This window comes from Cervus canadensis, chromosome 2, assembly GCF_019320065.1.
Source record: "Cervus canadensis isolate Bull #8, Minnesota chromosome 2, ASM1932006v1, whole genome shotgun sequence".
Classification (NCBI taxonomy): Eukaryota; Metazoa; Chordata; class Mammalia; order Artiodactyla; family Cervidae; genus Cervus; species Cervus canadensis.
Window position 1 is genome coordinate 101,600,522 of NC_057387.1, and position 21,254 is coordinate 101,621,775.

Here is a 21,254-nt window from a genome sequence, read left to right on the forward strand (position 1 = left end):
AATCACTTTGATGTACAGCAGAAATTAACACAATCTGTAAATCAACTATACTTCAATAAAATACATTTTTAAAAAGGGAATGAGTATGATTTTGGTGAATTCACCACAGTGCAGGACCAGGCTCTGAATTTTGCAGGTTTAGAAACATGAGCTTGTCAATGTTTCAGAACCGACATGATTTGTAGGTACTGATCCATATGAATGGGGTTCAACAGCAACCAATACACAAATCCTAAACAAGAATTTTACAAAATGTATTTAAGGGCATATCAGTCTTCCCCAGATCTGCTTTTCAAATACCTTTTTGAACCCCAACTGAATGCTGAACCCTGTCCTGGGTGCTAGGGACACAGAGATCAATTAGATACAGGCTTTGCTCTCTGAGAGCTCCCTAATTTAAGTGTTTGTTGGGTGTGGGCAGACACCTTCCCTCTGTGAAATCACACAGCTTGAGAAACCAAGTCATAGTCAGGAAGCAGCTTGTTGAGGGTGAGACAAGAACAAGGGAGATTGGTTGGAGGCTGGACTGCACTGTGGTGTCTCTGACAGCCTGGGTCCCGCTTTACTTGGTGGGGAGAACTGGATCCTGGAGTTGAGTTGGCACAGCCACTGTTCCCGTGCAGTTCTGCAACCCAGCACTGCCACTGCTGGCCTCAGAGGCTCTTTGCACTTGTATGGCTGCCCATAGTCCCTTAAAGCAGGACCTTTTCTCTGTAGACGGTTCCCCTCTTATGGAAAATCTCCCCCCAGATCTGGGAGCTGAACAGTGTTGGTGGCATTCCCCAAGAGTCTCATCCATTTCCCACTGATCTTACCATCATGTCACTTAGGACAGCAGCTGCCCTGAGGGCCCCTCAGCCTTGCTTCCTTGTTAATCTGTGTTCTTTTTATTTAAGGGCGCAGGCTCCGGAGTGCATGTGCTGAGTAGTTAACAGCACCCAGGCTTGGTATCTTTGTTTCCCGACCCCAGATCAAATGTACATCGCCTGCATTGGAAGGCAGATTCTTAACCCCTGGACCACCAGGGAAGTCTCCACGTATATGTGTTGTTCTGATTAGACTCTCCATACTCCTCTGTGAGCCTCTACATTACTTTGGTCGAGTTTCTCTCCTCCCAATAGTTTTTTCAAACATTTGACAATTCCCTTCAATCTTCCACCCAACCTTTATCCCTCTAACAGGTGACCGTGCCACCTACTTTAGTTAGGAAATAGGAGTGGGGTGCCACTCCATTAAGCTCCTGAGGAAAGGCTCAGCTATCCATCTTTAGTGCTTTGGGGCATCTTCCAGGGCCACCCCTCCTCACTTCAGCTTACTTGCTCTGTCCACTCCAATTTGCATCTGTTTTTCTGGCCTTTCTGCTCAACCCCTATAGTGGGGCCGTGTTCCCTTTCCAGCCAGTTCATGTGTTGAAGCCCCAAGCCCCCATGTGATGGTACTGGACATGGAGCCTCTGGGGGGTAATTAGGTCAGGAAGGTGGAGTCCTCATGATGAGATGAGAGCCCTTCTGCAAAGAGATGCCAGAGAGCTTGCTTCTCTCTGCTTTCCACCAGGTGAGGACCTAGAGAGAAGGTGACTGTCTGCAAACCAGGAAGAAGGCCCTCTCTAGATACTGATCTGCCAGCACCTTGATCTTGGACTTCCCGGCATCCAGAACTGAAAAATGAGCTTGTTTAAGCCAGCCAGACGGGAATTTGTTTTTAACTTCTGGCTGCACCCTGCGGCTTTTGGGACCTCAGTTCCCCAACCAAGTAGCCAATTCATTGGAAGGTGGAATCTTAACCACTGGACTGCCAGGTCCCTATAGTATGTTGTTACAGGAGCCCAAAGTGACTCAAACCCTTGGCGCTCACTTCTGGCCATTTCCTCTTTATTTATTCCCTCTTTATTTATTTGGCTGTGCCAGGTCTTAGTCACAGCATGCAAACTCTTAGTTGCGGTATGTGGGATCTAGTTCCCCGACCAGGGATCAAACCTGGGCTCCCTGCATTGGGAGTGTGGAGTCAGCCACTGGACCACCATGCAAGTCCCCTTTCCTCTTTCTTTCTCCTACCCTATGCTCTGCATGTCTCTTGGTATTTCCTAGGGTCCTGTCTTAGATTCCCTTTTCTCCTTTCTCTGGTTTCTCTCCCTGAGTGACCTCACTCACTCCCAGGGCTTCAGTTGCTATTTCTGTACCACTTCTAAATATCTTTTTTCCAGCTGTTTGGTTCCCCTGTGTGAGATAATAGGGGAACTATTACCTGGTCTCTGTCCCAGGTTCCTGGTTTAGAGAGAGCGCCTAAAAGTCTTGTAATTTCCCAAGTGATAAGAGCGCTGCCAGCATCTTTTTGTTCTAATATTTGGTTTTTGACTCTGTCCCTGACACAAGGCTCTTAAAACACTTGTAAAACTTCTCAGTCCAGATAAGAGCACAATGAACATCTTTTGTTTTAACGAGGTCACTCTGGGTGAGCTTCTGAATGGGAGTTGGTCACTAGAAAGACCAAGCCAGGCAGTGTTAGAAGATTGAAATTTTCTATCCTCTGACAGGACAGAGGGGCTGGACATGGAGTTAATAATTGATCATGCCTATGTGAGGAGGTCTCCATAAAATCCCAACATTAGGAGTTCAGGGAATTTCCATGTTGGTAAACACATCCACCTATGGTTAGGGTGTTGCATCCCAACTCCACGAGCACAGACACTCCTGTGCTTGGTAGTCATCCAGACCTCACCCTATAGATCTCAGGAAGGGAACACAGGAACCTCTGATGTGTAGCTAAGTTGGACGAAAGTTGTGGGTGACCTGGGGACCTACTTCTTGCAATTGGCTTCTGAAGTGGGCAGCAGTCTGAGCCCTTCACCTGTGGGATCCGACATTCGCTTCAGGTAGATTGTGTCAGAACTGAGTTAAATTGGAGGACACCCAGCTGCTATTGCAGAATTGTTTGGGGTGGGTTAAATCCACACATCTGGTGTCAGAGTGTTGGATGGTATTCCTATGTGAGTAAAGAAGAAACACAGAAGGGAAGACCGTTTTTTCCTTAGACCTCCCCTTTCCCCCACCATCCATTTTCTGTCTGGTTCTGTCTTGCTCTGGGTCTTGGGGCGCGGACCCCTGTGGGATGCATCAATAAGTTCTCTTGCTCTCCAGCATCTTTTTGAGAAGGAATCAGGAAATAAGAAGGTGGGAAAAGAAAGGAGTCCTCCGGCTGCGGTCTTTCTCCAGAGAGCTGCGAACGCAGAGCAAGAGACCCGGGAGGGTAGGACTAGGAAGAGGATTGGAGTTCAGGGCCGGGGCCAAGGAGAAAGAGCAAAGGGGCGGTCACAGGCTCCCTGGCTAAAGTCCAGACAGGCGGAGCGAGAGGGCTCTTTCATCCAGGGCCAGCCCAGGGCTGAGGTTGCCGAGCTGGCTGGCCCAGCCCAGGCCCTCTCAGGGCTGGGAGGGGATTTCCTCGGGATCCCTCCCCCGGGGGCTGGGCGAGCGGGAACCTGTGCGGAGGATTTTAATTTGAGGAGCGACCTAGGAGTGTCTGGCAGGGCGGGAACTTCAGGACACCTGAGGCAGCCCCTTGGGCTGGAAGGCAGGGAGCAGCCTGTCCTGCCTGGGTCGCACCTTGGCCTCCCCAGGTAAGCTGCGGGCGCTGGGAGCCGTCGATCCGGTCCCTCCGTCGGGCGGGTGGAGTGGGGTGGGGGGGAGAGCCCGAGGCCCAGGGCCGACCGAAGAGTTCTCCCTTGGCAGCCTCCTTCCGGAGGAGGCTTCAGGAGTGTCCGCTCCTGCTACTTTCATTTTAAAAGTTGGCAGCAGGTTGGGCCAGGAGTCGGGGGGCTCTGACTCACCCCTCTCCTCGATGGTAGGAGGACCAGGTAATGCCATTGCCCCTCTGAGCCTTGGTCAATCTCTCGCCTTCTTTCTCTTCCTTCATCCTGTTCTCCTCAGTAACCTGTCCCCAACTCCAGGCCCCCAGAGCTCTCCTCCCTCCAACTGAGCCAGATCCTAGTCCTCCCTAGAATTCTGCCCCAGGGGGCCACAGCCAGGGCCGGGCTGTCTCTGGCTGCTTCCTACCAGCAAGTCTCCGAGATTGTTTCCTCCTTCCTGCTATGGGTGTCTGAAGGATTCTGTGCACTCCTTAATATGTTACTTTTTATTCTTTATTCATGATTCTCCCCCGGGGGTGGGGTGCCGGGGGTGGGGTGGGGCATGGGTGACGTTATGGGTGGGACACACAGTTTCCCTCTGCCTGGGAATAAGAGGACTGAAATTTATTTCACAAATGTATGGTGATCATCTATAAGCAGGTGGCCAGCGTGACAGAGTGGAAACATTTTGGAGTCTTAGAGGCATTTGGATTGATATCCCCGCCTCTTCCTGAAGGTCAGTTTCCTTATCTCTAAATAGTGTTGTTATGAAGAGGACATGAGATGTTGTTGTTGTTGTCGGGACTCCATGGACATGAGATGATACATATCAAACACCGAGTCCAATGCTGGGCACACAGCAAGGCCTCCAGAAACACCTGTGCTTCTTTGACCGCTTCCTGCCATGACCCGCCCTAACTGCCGCCCTTCCCTCTTTATCTTGTAAAGATGTAGCAGACGCCTTTGGCCTTGAAGGCGCTTGAGCCGACCTGTAAACCCTGAGCTGGGAGTGAAGGGGCTGAATAGGGAAAACGCCGCCTGCCGTTTGAGGTTAGAACAGCATCAGGGCTGGGACCTCTAGCTGGAAGGAAAGGAAGGCTCTCCCGCTGTGTTTCTGAAATTGCATACTTAGTGATGGGAACTGTCAGTTCCTATGACCCACTCCGCCTGGCCTCAGGTTACACCTTTTTAAATGGGTAATCTCATTTAATCATAACCCTATTATATTATCCTCAGCCCCATTTTACAGTTGAGAACATGAAGATACAAACAGACAAAGGGATTTGCCTAAGGTCACATGGCTAATAATAAGTAGTGGATCCAGAATTCAAATCTAGGTCAGACTCTGGATTTCTTGCATTTTGTTCAAATCCTTATTGTCCTTCAAGTTTCTGTGTATCAGAAAGAACAAAAGGCCATCAGCCTTCCCCCAGCTTCCTCGACACTGGCTTCTCACTTGCTATACATCAGTTTATCTCCTGCTCTGGGCTGCTTCATCCAATTGGGAAGAGCATAGTCCTCCCCTGATTCATTCATTCAGTCACTCATTCACACTTCATTCATTCATTCATGTGCTCTGTTGGTCCTATGTATATGTTCACAGCTTATAGTGAGCACCCTGTATGTTTCTGATACAGAAATGTTCAAGGAATCTTTTGTGAGTAAGTTAATTCAAACAATCGGATTTGTTCTGTGGGTTCCATAATAGGGATTCAAAGATGAATAAAATAGGTCTTCCCTGGCGACTCAGTGGTAAAGAATCCAGCCAATGCAGGATACACAGGTTTGATTCCCTGATCTGGGAAGATCCCACATGCCGTGGAGCAACTAGGTCCATTCACCACAATTATTGAGCCTATGCTCTAGAGCCCGGGAGCTGCAACTACTGAAGCCCACTCACCCTAAATCCCATGATTTACAAGAGAAGCCACCGCAATGAGAAGCCTGCACACAACAACTAGAGAATAGCCCACACAGCAACAAAGACCCAGCATAGCCAAACATAAATAAATAACTTTAAAAGATGAATAAAACAGAAGTTCTATCTTCAGGGCTTTCAGAGCCTTGTGGAGGAGACAGTGATAATACAAAGAAGACAGTGGTACCCTAAGGGGCATTTAATTCTTCCCTGTCTGCTTTATTCATTACTGTATCCCTTGCTTAGCACAATGGCAAGTGCATAGTAGAGGCTTAATAAGGCTTTGCAGAGGAAATGTTAGGACAGAGTCTTGGAGGGGGTGTTAGGACTTGGCCAGGAGAACAAATTGGGGAGGGAAGATGTTCTAGCAGAGAGAGATGCTCATGAAAAGGCCTAGTGGAGGGTGGGAGCTAGAATTGCTAGGCTCTTAGTAAGACCAAAACTAGCAGTTACCAGTGGGGAGAGAGAAAGGGATCGGGCAAGATAGGAGTAGGAGACTGAGAGGTTCAGGCTACTATGTGTAAAATAAACAAGCTACAAGGATATATTATATAGCACAAGGAATATAGCCAATATTTTATAACAGCTTTAAATGGAGTATAACCTATAAAAATTCTGAATTACTATGTTGTACACCTGAAACTAACATATTATCACAAGTCAACTATACCTCAATAAAAAATTAATTAGAGGTAACAAGGAAGAAAAGAATGAAGGTGGATTCTCTTACAGACAGAAGATTATTCTGGTTTGGCTGATCGATTTGACAGTGAGGACTGGTTTTAACAATTGGATTATATGGCAGACATTTTCCATAAATTGAGCAAGCTAAATCTGTAGCTCCAAGGTTTGGAGGAAGATATATCTAAAGCATGTCTCTAATAAAGACTATGCCAGAAAGTTCTATCTTGCAACTGATTTTAATTTGTGAGAAATAATTTATTGTTGACTTAAAAATGTATGAGAGTAACATAGCTTATCCAAAATTCTTATGGGGCTTCATGAGTAAGACTGTGAACACTACAGGTGTATGGCACACACAACATCATTGGCCAGGGATATTACAGTCGGGACTGATCAGGTGAGGTGAAGTGACTTGTCCGGAGATAAGCAGGAGGCAGAACTGTAGCAAGGACCAGGGTTTTCTAGGTGTGGCAATTCAGTGTTCTTTCCAAATCTCCTCCTTCTTCCTTCTTCTACTCACTTGGTGGTTTATTCAGCAAACAGTAAGCATTATTAGATGGGATAAAAAGGAAAACGTCCTACTTTCCTGGAGCTTATATTCTAGTAGAAAGAGACAGACAACAGATAAACAAACCAGATTTTTATTTTTACTTATTTATTTGACTGCATCAAATCTTAGGCAGTGAAAGGAGAAGAGAATGGCAGAGGATGAGATGGTTAGATAGCATTACCGACTCAACAGACATGAATTTGAGCAAACGCCAGGAAACAGTGAAGGACAGGGAAGCCTGGCTTGTATGCTCCAGTTTACCGGGTTGCAAAGAGCTGGACACACACAGTGATTGAAAACGACAACAACATTGAGTCTTAGTTGTCATACCAGAGATCTTCTTTGTTCCGTGTGGGACCATTATTGATTGTGGCTGTGGGCTTCAGTTTGTCGCAGCACGTGGGCTCCCAAGCTCTGGCTCAGTAGCTGCTTAGTTGCCCCATGGCATGTGGAATCTTCCCTCATAGCTCAGTCAGTAAAGAATCTGCCTGCAATGCAGTAGACCCGTGTTTGATTCCTGGGTTGGGAAGATCCCCTGGAGAAGGAAATGGCAATCCATTCTAGTATTCTTGCCTGGAAAATCCCATGGACAGAGGAGCCTGGCGGGCTACAGTCCATGGGGTTGCAAGAGTTGGACAAGACTTAGCGACTAAACCAACCAACCAACGAATGTGGAATCTTAGTTCCTTGACCAGGGATTGAACCCATGTACCCTGCATTGGAAGGTAGATTATTAACCACTAGACCACCAGGGAAATCCCCAAACCAGATATTTTTAGATAGTTAAGTGCTGAAAGTGAGTTAGAAGGGGGATGTGATAGAGTATATGGGGTGGGCAGAGGTTGGGCTGCCACTACAGAGAGGCCAGAAAAAGAGCTAGCCTTGAGTGTATGTGCTGGGGTGTGGGGGTGGGGTTTGGGGGGTGGGGAGGAGAAAGGGTTAGGTAGCGGGAACAGCAAGTGCAAAGACCCTGAGACAGGAGAGAGCTTGGTGTGTGCTTGAGACAGAAAGAAGCCCTTCTGGTTGCAGCACAGAGATGTTGGGAGAGTAGTAGAAGGTTAAAAGAAGGCTGGAGCTAGGTGTTGCAGGATTTATCAGCCATGCCAAGGATCCTGTATTTACCTTGAAGACAATGGGAAACCCTGAAGAATTTTATTTATTTATATATTTATTTATTATTTTATTTATTTATGTATTGGCTGTGCTGGGTCTTTGTTGCTGTGTGTGGGCTTTCTTTAGTTGCAGTGAGCAGGGGCTACTCTCTAGTTGCTTTGTGGGGACTTCTCATTGAGGTGGCTTCTCTTGTTGCAGAGCATGGACTCTAGCGCGTGGGCTTCGGTAGTAGCCACACATGGGCTCAGTAGTTGTGACGCATAGGCCCATTTGTTCCAGGGCATGTGAGATCCTCCCAGACCAAGGATTGAACAGGGTTCCCTGAATTGCAAAGTGGACTGCCAACCACTAAACTACCAGGAAAGCCCCCCACTGAAGGATTTTTAAGCAAACAGTTGGTGTACTCTGACATGATTGTGTTTTGTTTTGGAAGGGGGTCAGGAATGGAAACAGATGGCGATTAACTGAGAGGCTCTTTCAGGTAAGATAGCTGCCGTCCACTCTGGTAGGGGGTGTGAAGATGAATGGTGATCACGGGAAGGCAGAATGGTGTGGAATGTCATGTCATCCTCTAGACCTGATGAGGGGCTCTAGTAACTGTTGCTATATAACAAATCACTATAAAGCCTAGTAGCTTCCAACAACAGCCATTTGATTTTGTCATGAGTCTGTGGGTCTGGAATTTGGGTTTAAGTGAGGAGTTCTGCTGCATGTGGTGTCAGCTGAGATCATGCCCTTGGCTATATTCAGCTGGTGGATGAACTGGGCTGGAAGGTCCAAGAAGGCTTCACTCATAGGTCTGGCATTTTGGTGCTCTTCTACGTGGTCTCTCTCTCCTTGTGAGTAGCTTGGACTTCCTCATGGGATGGTGGCCTCAGTGGAGGTCATTCTTCTTATATGATGTCAGACCTCAAAGAGGGAACATTCCAAGAGGAACAGAAGTAGGGCTGCAGATATTTGCAGGCCTGGCCTTGGGGGTATCCGGCACGACTTCTGCCTCATGTTATCAGTCAAAACTAGTCACAGGTCTGGCCCAGATTCAAGGTGGGGAAACAAAACCACCTTTTAGTGGAGAAGCAGCAAGTAATACGCTCCATCTTTAATCTACCAGACTGAGCTTCTGGAAACTGAATAAGCACAGCTGCCCTGATGATACTGACCCACCTTAAAATCTAAAGCACCGTTCAGTAGCGCCCTCTTCTTACCTGAGGTTTTGCTTTCCCCGGTTTCAGTTACCTGAAGTCAACTTCGGTCTGAAAATATTAAGTGGAAAATTCCAGAAATGAACAATTCATAAATTTTGAATCGTGCACTCTTCTGAGTAGCCTGATGAAATCTCAAGCTGTCCTGCTCCATCTGGCCCAGGACGTGAATCATTTCTTTGTCTAATGTATCCTGCCCAATCATCTAGCTGCAGTCTTGGTTATCAGTTGAGGTATGCCAAAGTCACCCTTATTTTACTTAATAATGGCCCCAAAACACAAGGGTAATAGTGCAATTAATTGGCATTAATAATGCCAATTATCTGTGGCAATTCGGATATGCCACAGATAAGCTGTAAAGTGCTTCCTTTAAGTGAAAAGGTGAAAGTTCTTGACTTAATAAGGAAAGGAAAAAGGGAACTTCCCTGGTGGTTCAGTGGTGAGGACTCTGTGTTTCCACTGTAGGGGGCACAAGTTTGATTCCTGGTCAGGGAACTAAGATTCCACAAGTCACATGGTGTGGCCAACAACAACAACAACAAACAGTGGTAAGAAAAAAAATTGCATTCTGAGGCTGCTAAGATCTGTGGTAAAAATCAATCATCTATCTATGAAATTGTGAAGAAGGGAAAAAAAAATTCATGCTAGGTTTGCTATTTCACCTCAAACTGCAAAAGTTACAGCCACAATGTGTGATAAGTGCTTAGTTAAGATGGAAACAGCATTATATTTGTACAATAAGATATTTGGAGAGAGAGAGAAAGATGACAACATTCATACAATTTTTATTACAGAATATTGTTTTAATTATTCTACTTTATTATTAGTTATTTTTGTTAATGTTTCATTTATAAATTAAACTTTACCATAGGTATGTGTGTATAAGAAAAACCATTGTATAAATAAAATTTGGTGCTACCCACAGGTTCAGATATTCCCTGGGGACTTGGAATGTATTGCTGTGGATAAGGGGTGACTACTGTATCCTGTGTTGGAACAATTTATAGATCTTTATTCTCCACTGGGGAATAAAGAGGGCCTGGGGAATAGGAGGTGGTTTTGTTTTTGCTTTTTGGTGTGTTTCCAGAGTGTAGCATATACAAGGCATTCAGGGTATGTTGTCCAATAAATTCACACATCACGTAAGAAGTCATTGGTTGTCAATCATAGCATATATGAGAATCCCCCAGGGAGCTGTTACAACGACAGGCAGATTCCTGGGCAAGACCCCAGCCCAGAATACAAATTTCTAGGGCAGGGGGTTTCAACCTTAGCTGCACATCAGAAAATCCCAATGCCCAGGCCCTAGCTCCAGAGGCCTTAGTTCAACTGATTGGGGGTGGGTGGGGGGTGAGCTCAGACATTAATACTGCTTTACAATCTCCTCAGACAATTCTGATGTGTAGCCAGGGTTAAGAACCACTGCCCTGGGATTAGAACCAGCCATCTCCACTTGACTTTTTCAGATGATTCTGTAGGTGGTTTATGTCAGGGTGACCAGCTGTCCTTGGTGTGCTCAGGACTGTCCTAATTTTAGCACCCTAAATCACTTATCCCTAGTCCCATGCAAAGCAGCACAGTTGCTTACCATCAATGGACCATTTTTTAAGAAACACTGAAGATGAGGCAGTGAAAGCCTTTTTGAAGAATACCTACAAATACCTAAAAAGAGCAGTGATTCTGCCTTCTTACTGAAGGGACTGAAATAGTATCATAATGTTATCAAACAGAGCCAACTCCTTGAATTAAGGAGGTTGGGAGTTTTCTTTCAGCCCTGTGCTCTGGTGGGCTAGGTCATTGCGTGCTGCATGCTAAGTCACTTCAGTGGTGTCTGACTCTGTGTGACCCCTGAACTGTAGCCCGCCAGGCTTCTCTGTCCATGGCATTCTCCAGGCAAGAATACTGGAGTGGGTTGCCATTTCCTCCTCCTCCAGGGGATCTTCCCAACATGGGGATCAGACTTGTGTCTCTTACGTCTCCTGCATTGGCAGGCAGGTTCTTTACCACTAGCACCATCTGGGAGTTTTCCTTCAGCTCTGTGCTCTGGTGGGTTAGGTCATTAGCCTAGTTAAATAGTGTGTCTGTCTTTGGGACTTCTTCCATATTCTATTTCTTAGTGTGCATGAGGCAACTTTGAAAGTCTGATCACAATCAACAAGGAAAATGTGTTGAGAATAGTATGAGATACAACATAAAGCTTTGGTCTTTACAGTATGTATTATCATTACTATTATTTATTATAATAGAAAACAAAAATGTTATAATAGAGTACTTAAATAGCTCTGTGGGGAGGCAGTGGGTATACTAATAGTGGAGTGGCTCAGGATCTAGCCTCAGAAGAATGGGACAGTGCTCTGGCTTTGCTTTTGATGTGCAATCACAGGTACCTCTTTTTGCCTTAGTTGTTCATCTGTAAAATGGGAATAAAAATGGTGTCTTCTTCACAGGTCAGCTAGGAGGATTCACCGAAATACCACAAGTGATGGGGATTCCCTGGTGGTCCAGTGGTTAGGACTCAGTACTTTTACTGCTGTGGGCCTATGTTCGATCCCTGTTCAGGCAACTAAGATTCTGCAAGCCTTGAGGTGTGGCCAAATGAAACAAAAACAAAAAATAAACTAAAAACCCCACCAGTGAAAGTAGTTCTGTGGATTGGGAAGGGGCAGTACCATGATGGTCTTTGAATGGGAGAGACACAAAGAAATTATTCCACTGAGAGGTCTTGTACAAAGAAATTATTCCACCAGAGTCTTGGTCCCCCCACCTTGAACCACAGCCACAGTTGTGGGATTCCAAAGAAGAATCTTTTAACACACAGTAGGCATGCAGACACCTCAGGAAGAAGAGCATCCCTACCTTAGGTGCCCTCACAATTGAGGGCAAGTGTGTTTTGCTTCAGGAAGAAGGAACACTTTTGGAAAAGGGGATTTGTGATGGTACTTTCCATTTCATTTTGAAATCTTTTGCCTATTTATTTCAAGTGTATTCTCGGAGATGTAGCGAAAAGAAAACAACCACAACCACAAACCCATAAATTGGAAAGGCTGGTTCTTAATTTCTGTAGCTAAAAAAGCCCTCTTTCAGGCTATAACCACAGAGAGATTGCTGCAGGACTCTGGAATGAGGCATAATGATGGTCTGCAGTATGATGAAGGAGGCTGTTCGTCTCTGTGGCCCAGAAGCCCAATCCGTGGCCTCTCCAATTAGCCAGGTTGCCCGGCAACACCACCCAAAGCCTCCCCACCAGGCCCAGCTGGGCAGCAATTGGGTACACCCAGCATAGTCTGTTGCCCAGCCTTCTGGACACCCCGGCCACATCAAGGCTGGACTCAGCCTCTGCAAGGGCCCGCCTGGTACCAATGAATGGGTGGGGCCAGCTGTTTAAAAAAACAATTCAGATGTCTGAAACCTATTTGTTCGCGTGCAGCTGGGAAAGCAGCACAAGTTAGTGATCGAAAGCCTCTTCTGCCAAAGAGGAGTTGTCCTAAGGTTGGTGGCCTTGGCAGTGCTCTCCTGGGTGAGGTGAAGAAGGGAAGGTGAGCCTGACTTAGTCCTCGGGTTCTCAGAGAATCACATCCTTTTTCTTTCCTGGACGTCCTTCTCCATCTTGACTCTTTGCGGCAGTGATGGGAGTGGTGGGTGTTCCCAGTCCTGCTTGCCAGTTCTTCTACAGCTCCCATCTGGGAACTCTCAGGGCCTAGTTGGAATCTGATTGGAGAGCTGGAGGAGGAAGTGGGAGGAGGAAGGAGGGAAGGATGGGATGAAAATACTCAAAACTATGCACACTTCTTGAACACTTGTTACATGGAAATCACAAGGCAGAGGAACACATGGGATCTTTGGAGTCAGATGCCATCAAAGTTTCCTGTTCCAGCCTTCTTCTCACTAGCTCTATGACCTTGAGCCAGGTACTTGGGAAGCCTGAGTTACCTTATCCATAAATTGGGGATGTTATTATCCCAACTTACAAGACTGTTGTAAGAAGTAAAGAAGAGTGTGCTCTTAAAGTGTTTGGCATAGAACCTGGCACACAGTAAGTGCTCACTATTATGGCAACTCTTAGGATTTCATTTGATTCTTACAATAATTCTGTAAGACACTGAGGGGAGTAGAACTAGAGTCTTAACAGTGCCAAGCACAAGGAATAGTGCTCCCTGAAGACAGGTAACAGTTCTTTTTGTAACCAATACAGCATGGTAGCTCTGCAGTCTCGATGAAGGCTCAGTGGTGGCAGAATGATGACAGTGGGGGGGTGTGCGGAGGAAAAGGATGAGAGAAGTGCTTCTCGGTTTAAGAGAAATAACCAAAACTCTTAGTTAATATGCTGTACATGGAATTCCTCTCTCCTTCCCTCCCTCCTTCCGGTATTTATTTCTTTTTTTTTTTTTTCAATTTGTTTCAATTGTTTATTAACGGACCAGATTACAAAAATAATCCTGGTAGATACCTTAGTTCATCCTTCTAATAAGCCTGTTGATCTGGTCTCCGGTATTCTTTTAAATAAACTTTGTATTTTGGAACAATTGTAGATTTACTAATACATCATAGTTGCAGAGAGTTTGTTTACCTTTTACTCAGATACAAGTATTTTCTGAACACCTTCGATGCATCAGGAACTTTCTGGGCTTGAGGAATACGGCAACAAAACCATGTCAGCCTCCTGTTGGAAGATCACAGAGATTGTGAGATAGAGTGGACCTCTAATAGTACTCACACTTCTGACACCAAATGTGTGGGTTTTCCATGTCAAGCAATTCTGACGCTGACTACCCCACAGACTAAGGACTCAGTCCCACAAAGCTGCTACCTATTTCAGATGCCAGTTGCAAGCCTAGGCTTCCAGGGCTTTTGACCAGATGGCTATAATTTCAGCATTTCTGTCACCTCCCTCCTTGGGTTCCATAATTTGTTAGAGCAGCTCACTGAACTCAGGACAGGACATTACCTACTATCGTCAGTTTATTATAAAGACTACAACTCAGGAGCAGCCAAATGGAAGAGATGCATAGGGCAAGGTATGTGGGAAGGGACGTAGAGCCTCCACACCGTCTGTAAATGCATCACCCTCCCAGCACCTTGAACTGTTCACCTAACCTGGAAGCTCTCCTAACCCATTTGTTTAGGATTTGTATGGAGATTCAATTACATAGGAATGATTGATTAAATTATTGACCACTGGTGGTGAAACTCAGTTTCGAGCACTTCTTCCCATCCCAGAGGTGGGGGACTGAAAGTTCCAACCCTCTAGTCACATGGCTGTTTCCTCTGGCGACCAGTCCCCATCCTCTAAGAATAACTTCATTTACATAAACTCAGGTACAGTTGAAAGAGGCTTATTAAGAATAGCAAAAGATAGTCCTCTCACATCTATCGCTCAGGAAATTTCAAGGGTTCTAGGAGCTCAGTGCCTGGAGCTGGGGAGGAAGACCAAATATATATATTTCTTAATGTATTGCAATGTCATGGTAGATTACAAGATCACTGGAAGGAAATAAGCAGAAACAAAGGAAGTCCAGGCAGTTGGAAGTACACCAAAATTACAGAGCCAGGTAGGCAAAAAGAGCCACCTTGTCGCTGCTGCATGCTCACTGCTTCAGCCTGCATGAAGCACACAGCTGGCATTGGACGCTGGGTACCACACTGACCCCAGTGGCAGGCTGGATGGACACCAGATACTGCTGCCATTGCTTCAAAGTGCACCATGTGAAGAATCTTCCCCACCCACAGCTCCAGTCCTCCACATTTTAAGCAAATGCAACTGATTGCTGAAGCCCAGGTCACATACCTGAGCCTAATAACCTGGAAAAGTGGGTATCGGACATTTTTAGCTTTTGTACTGGGAAGTGGTCCCTGCTGCCCACCCAGATTCATGAGTAATTGGCTGAGAAAATTACATAAGCATTATCAAAAGAATACAGTGGAAGTGTTACAGAACCAAACTTGGGTCCACTCACCCACGCACTGAAGCCAATCTACTGACTCTGGGCTGTGGTGAAGGAAAGTGCTGTGTTTATTGCAGGGCATCAAGCAAGGAGTCCAGGGTGGCTAGTTCTCAAAACACCTGAACTCCCTAATGGGTTTCAGCCAAGCATTTTTTTAAAGGCAAGGTGAGGAAGGGGCGACCCAGGGTATGTGATCAGCTGGCACACAATTCTCTGATGAGGTACCAGGGTGGTGCCATGGGGTTAACATCAATCCTTAGGTTCAGTAGGCCTGGGGGCTCTGTGCTCATGGTCATCAGGAGTCAACATCTTTCATCTGGTGGGGGTTTCAGTATCTGCAAAACAACTCAAGAAATGTGCATCAGATACTGCTATCTAGGTACTTTAGAGAGGAGCTGAAGCAGAGGATATGGCAGAGAGGTCTATCCTGGGAAGGCCCCAGAGGGTCCTGCTCAGTTACAGAAGTCCTTAACTTACTTTTTTTTTGACTTAATTTATAACATAATTTTGAGAAACACTATATTGAAAATGCTATATGGCATTTTGAGGGACTCCAAGGAGTTCCAGTCCTTCACGTCTCAGTGCAGAAAGAATTCAGTGAGAGGCAAAGTGATAGATGAGAAGTAATTTATTAGAACAGGATGCTTGTGAGGCTTATAAGTGGGCAGGCAAAAGGTGCCCCACCCCAAGAACTTAATGGGCTACAGTTTTATAATCAAAGGAGAAGTCAGAAAGGGAGAAAACCACTTTCTTCCTCATTCTTGAGCAGATGTCATGCTTCCATCGTCACCTCCTCCTCTATGTCAGGTGGGGGAGTCTTTTTTGTCCCTACATGGTCAAAACACTATGACTGTAACTATGATTGTCATGACGCTATGGAAAAATTATCTCAGATCTTAGTACCTTGAGGATCTTTCACTTTGAAATGTTACCTTTCCATAAATTATTGGTTTTTATGTGTGCAGAGAGCATGTCCTAGGGGTCATTAACTTACCAGGCTCACTGGGCAAGATGCAGGTCTCACGCCACCATGGTTTACTGTCAGGGGGCATGTCTCATGCTTCTGTTGTGTGGTTTTGTTGCTAAGCAGCCCTGCTTGGTTTTGTGGTTAAGCAAACCTGCTTTCTTGAGTGATCATTAACTTACAAGGGTCTCCAATACTTTTTTCTTGATTTATAGTCCCCTAGTGGGATTAACTATTTAATTACCAATTTTGTCTCTTTACTCTGTCCCTATCAGTATTCTCAATAGTGAATAAGGGCACCTAAGAGGTCTTTGGGCTTCCCTTATAGCTCGGTTGGTAAAGAATCCACGTGCAATGCAGGAGACCCCAGTTCGATTCCTGAGTTGGTAAGATCCACTGGACAAGGGATAGGCTACCCACTCCAGTAATCTTGGGCTTCCCTTGTGGCTCAGCCAGTAAAGAATCCGCCTGCAATGTGGGAGACCTGGGTTTGATCACCTGCAGAGGGGAAAGAATACCCACTCTAGTCTGGAGAATTCCATGAACTGTATTGTCCATGGGGTCACAAAGAGTCGGACATGACTGAGCTTCATGACTTTCACTTCACAAGCGGTCTTCAGAAAAATCCCTTGCCAATGTCTAGAGTCTCCTATGTAAATCCTCTTATGGAAATCTCTTTTTCTACAGATACATATTTTTTAAAGGCAGATCACCTATTCTGGGTAAATGAGCACAGCCCTCCCCTTTCCAATCGTTGGCCAGCACACTGGCTCCATGATTCATAACAAGAGCAATGGTTATACCAGGTAAGGTCAGGAAGTAGAAAAGTTCTTTCCATTTTTCCTCTTTTTGAGAGTAATTGCTAACTTGAAGGGAAGGTCTTCAGTTCTTGCATGTAGGGGAACATCTCCATTTTTAACCAGAAAGTTCTGAGTGTTTTCTACTTTTCCAGTATTCTTTTTAATAATCTACCCCAGTTGTTCTCTAAGTGTAGGATGAGAACATTTCACAGCAGTTCCACCCAGTTTTGATCTGAATGTGTGTGCGTGTGTTCGTGTGTGTGTGATTTCAATAGAGTTGACAGCCAATTGCTGCAGATAAAAAGTAGCAGCTGAGGCATATTATCAAGTTTACATTCAAGAAAGCTTAAGAAACCTGCATGATCTTTGCTTAATGAATAAGGAAGCAGTCAATGTAGTAAACAATTCACTCCCTGAGTAACACTGATGAGAGTGACGAAGTAAATAATTGGATAGCTGTAGATGTTTTTATATTTCTGAGACTTATAATGTGTTGTAATCATTGCTGACTTGTTTTGAGATCTTGTGCTATGGACTGAGCCTCCAGAAATTCTGGTAATTCGGAAAATTCAGATAATCTATCCCAACTTTGATTTATAGAATCCATGGCGTATATAGGCTACACCCTCATGATTAATGACATGACCCTAGCTTAGACTTGCTTTGTGAGGCCCTAGGGAGGGGAACCTTTGACCCAGGAAGTGCTGGTGAGCAGATTTCAGCACAGTATTAGGAAGTAGAACTATCAGAAAATACAACAACCTGATTAAAGTACTTTAAGGTTCTTTGTAATTTTTCACTACTCTAAATGGTTCTGCTCTGAACATCTTTGAACGATAGCCTTGAGTACTTGCTCAAATACATTTCTAGAAGTAGATTTCTAGAAGTAGAATAAGTCTGTTGAAAGGTATATGAATTTCATATTTTATAGAAACCGCCCAGTTGCCTTGTGAAAGCCTGCATCCATTACACCTCATAAACAGCACCCATTTCCATATAGCCTCATAAGTATGGATCAGTGTTTTTCATTGTTGCCAGTCTGGTCAGTAGTGTTTCCATGGTGGTGAATTGTGTTCAGAAATTCAGCTGTGGGAGCAGAAGGTAAACAGGAGTGGGAGGGACAGGGAATGTCGGATGAGAAGCAGCACCCGTGGAGATGAACCAGAGGGAGGCCTCAATATTCATGCAACATGCGCACAGGCAGGTACGGAAGTCAGAGTGTGATAGTGTTTGAGAAGAGAGATCAAAACAAAAGGCCGCCATCTCTACCAACATGTTCATCTGTTTCTAGAATCTACTACAGTAGGTAGACCTAGATGTCAGATCCCTTTACTGCATGGACCAAAGAAGAAGGTCTTCCCTGGTGGCTCAGACAATAAAGAATCTGCCTGCCATGCAGGAGACCCGGGTTCGATCCCTGGGTTGGGAAGATCCCCTGGAGAAGGGAGTGGCAACCCACTCCAGTATTCTTGCCTGGAGAATCCCATGGACAGGGGAGCCTGGTGGGCTACAGTCCATGGGGTCGCTAAGAGCTGAACACGACTGAGTGGCTAATAAACACATACCAAGGAAGAAAGCAGACACAGAGTGAGCTCAGCTAAACTGAATGTCAGATACTTTTGCAACACAGGAAATATATTTCACTAAAGTAACTAAAATGATGGCCTTGAGGTCATAACATTTCTGGAAATTTTGAAGTCTGGAAAAAAGAGAAAAATTGTGGGGGGAGATTGGGGAGCTTGTTTTTCTAGCTTCTTTTGTAGGGGCGTGTGTGTTAGTCACTCAGTTGTGTCTGACTCTTTGTGACCCCATGGACTGTAGCCCACCAGGCTCCTCTGTCCATGAGATACGCCAGGCAAGAATACTGGAGTGGGTTGTCATTCCTTTTTGCAGGGGATCTTCACAACCCAGGGATTTAACGTGGGTCTCCCAGATTGCAGGCAGATTCTTTACTGTCTGAGTCGCCAGGGAAGCCCTTTTATAGATGTAAAGTTGTGTTATTAACAATGTGGAATTTTATTTCCTCATGAAATGATCATGTATGACTAGGGCTTATTAACACAATGTTAATCACTCCTACTAGAACTTATTTTTTTAAAAAAATATTTATTTATTTACTTTGCTGCATTGAATCTCAGCTGTGGCATGTGGGATCTAGTTCCCTAACCAGGGATTGAACCCAGGCCCCCTGCATTGAGAGTGTGGAGTCTTAGCCAGTGAACCACCAGGGAGTGAGTCCCTGAACTTCTTTTAAAAGTGCCTTAGTATTTGCATTTAAGAGCTGCTGATCTTAAATCCATACTCTGTTTCGCCATTTATGAGACATGAGACAAACTAGAAATAATCATCAATATTCAAGGAAAATTAATAAAATAATGGATTGGCAAAAAAGTTCATCCAGGTTTTCCACAAAATGTTGCAAAAAGCCTGAATGAAATTTTTGGCCAACCCAATAGTTATCTCTATACACTTAGAGTCTGACCCTCAGAGACTGGGTGAATATGAGGGAAGAAGCCTTTATTTTCAGTAAAGTTACTGGGAAAATAGTAATAAAAGGGGACTTCCTTAAATTTATTAACTATAATCTATTATAATGTACAACCTTGCCTAATGGAATGCATTTGAAAAAAAATTAAATGTGACCTAATTCCTAGTAACTTGCAGTGTGAAAATAGACCCCAGACCCAGTCCCACCCTTCCTTCTAGCCATCTATCTGCCTATCCACATACCCACTCATCCATCCATAGCTGATAAGACTAATAATTAAGGTGTGTTTACTAAGTGCCAGAAACTGTTCTAAGGCTTTATATGTGTTATCTCAAATAATCTTCCCCAAAATGCTATGAGGTGGCATTGCTAGATGCAAACTATTACATTTAGAATGGATAAGCAAGGGCCTACTGTATAGCACAGGAAGCTGTAATCAGTATCCTGTGATAAGTCATAATAAAAAATAATACAAATAAAAGATTGTCTGCACGTGTATAACTGAGTCACTTAGCTGTACAGCAGAGATCGGCACGACACTGTAAATCAACTATACTGCAATAAAAAAATTAAAAATGTCATGAAGTAAGTGCTATCCTTATCCCCACTTTAATTTTTTTTCCCCACCTCATTACTTGGCTTGCAGGATCTTAGTTTCCCAACCAGTGATCGAACTTATGTTCCCTGCAGTGGAAGTGCAGAGTCTTAACCACTTTATTTTTTTTATTATTTTATTTACATATTATTTATTTATTTATTTTTAACCACTTTAAAATGGGATCTGAAGATTTCCTGAAAAATTAAACATAGAATTACCATATGATCCAGCAATTCCACTCTTAGGTATATACCTGAAAGAATTGAAAACATGTATTTAAATAAAAACTTGTATCGGGATGTTCATAGCAGCTCTATTCACAGTGGCCAAAAGGTGGAAAAAATCCAAATGCCCTTAAACACATGAGTGGATGAACAATGTGGTTTTATTTATTTATCTATACAATGCATCGCTTCTCGGCCTTTTGGCTAAGATCAAATGTAGTATCTATACAATGCAATATTATTCAGCCATAATAAGGAATGATGTACTGACACATGCTACAACATGGATGAACCTTGACTTTAAGTGAGAGAAGCCAGGCTCAAAAGACCACATATTTTATAATTCCATTTATATGAAATATCTAGAATAGGTAAATCCACAGAGACAAAAAGCATATTAATGGTTGCCAGAGGCTGGAGGGATGGAGCAATAGGGAAGGGACTTCTTACTGAGTATGAGCGTTTTTTCTGGGGTGATGAAAAAATTTTGGAAATAGATAGTGGTGATGGTTGCACAACACTATAAATGTATTTAATGCTACTGAATTGTATACTTTAAAATGGTTAATTTTAGGGACTTCTCTGGCAGTCCAGTGGTTAGGACTTTGTGATTCCACTGCAAGGGGCCTGGGTTCAACCCCTGGTTGGGGAGCTAAGATCCCACATGCTGCTCGATGTGGCCCCCCCACCCCCCAAAAAAAGAAAATTCCAGTGAAAAAACTTAGAGGGTTTCCCAGGTGGTGCTAGTGGTACCACTTGGGAACATGTACCACCTCCAGTGCAGGAGACATAAGAGACGTGGGTTTGATCCCTGGGTCAGAAGATCCCCTGGAGAAGGAAATGGCACCTTTCTTCAGTATTCTTGCTGAGAGAATCCTATGGACAGAGGAGCCTGCTGGGCTATACTCCATGGGGTCGTAAAGAGCCAGCCATGACTGAGCATCTGAGCATGTGCATGAGAGGAAGTTTAGCTACATTGGACTAAGCAGAAAACGTCAGTAACATTGGGTACTGTTGATTAAGCACATGCTGATGACAAACAGTATATTCTATCTAGTCTTTCCAGTGACCTTGAAAATTTATTATTACTATTTAGTTTGTGTGTGTGGTAAAATACACATAACATAAAATTTACTATTTTAACTGTTT

The 21,254-nt window shown here is 44.5% G+C and overlaps 1 protein-coding gene, 1 long non-coding RNA gene and 1 pseudogene across 5 annotated transcripts in view; 2 read left to right on the forward strand and 1 right to left on the reverse strand.

Moving 5' to 3' along the window:
- Positions 1-3,382: 3,382 nt before the first annotated feature.
- Positions 3,383-21,254, forward strand: part of RHBDL2 (rhomboid like 2) — a 54,267-nt gene continuing 36,395 nt past the window's right edge. The window contains exons 1-2 of one of the 4 annotated variants that reach the window (XM_043461838.1): positions 3,383-3,613; positions 4,280-4,358. The gene's annotated coding sequence lies outside the window, so the exon portion shown is untranslated. The remainder of the gene's footprint in view (positions 3,614-4,279; positions 4,359-21,254) is intronic. The other 3 variants (XM_043461839.1, XM_043461840.1, XM_043461837.1) reach the window with 3 other exon arrangements.
- The window catches only part of LOC122437194, a 52,654-nt gene continuing 43,121 nt past the window's right edge, over positions 11,722-21,254 (reverse strand). Inside the window, exons 2-3 of the long non-coding RNA XR_006268188.1 lie at positions 13,657-13,749; positions 11,722-12,809 (exon numbers count right to left, since the gene is read on the reverse strand). This is a non-coding gene — a long non-coding RNA (uncharacterized LOC122437194). The remainder of the gene's footprint in view (positions 12,810-13,656; positions 13,750-21,254) is intronic.
- On the forward strand, positions 20,290-20,356 carry LOC122437581 (annotated as a pseudogene).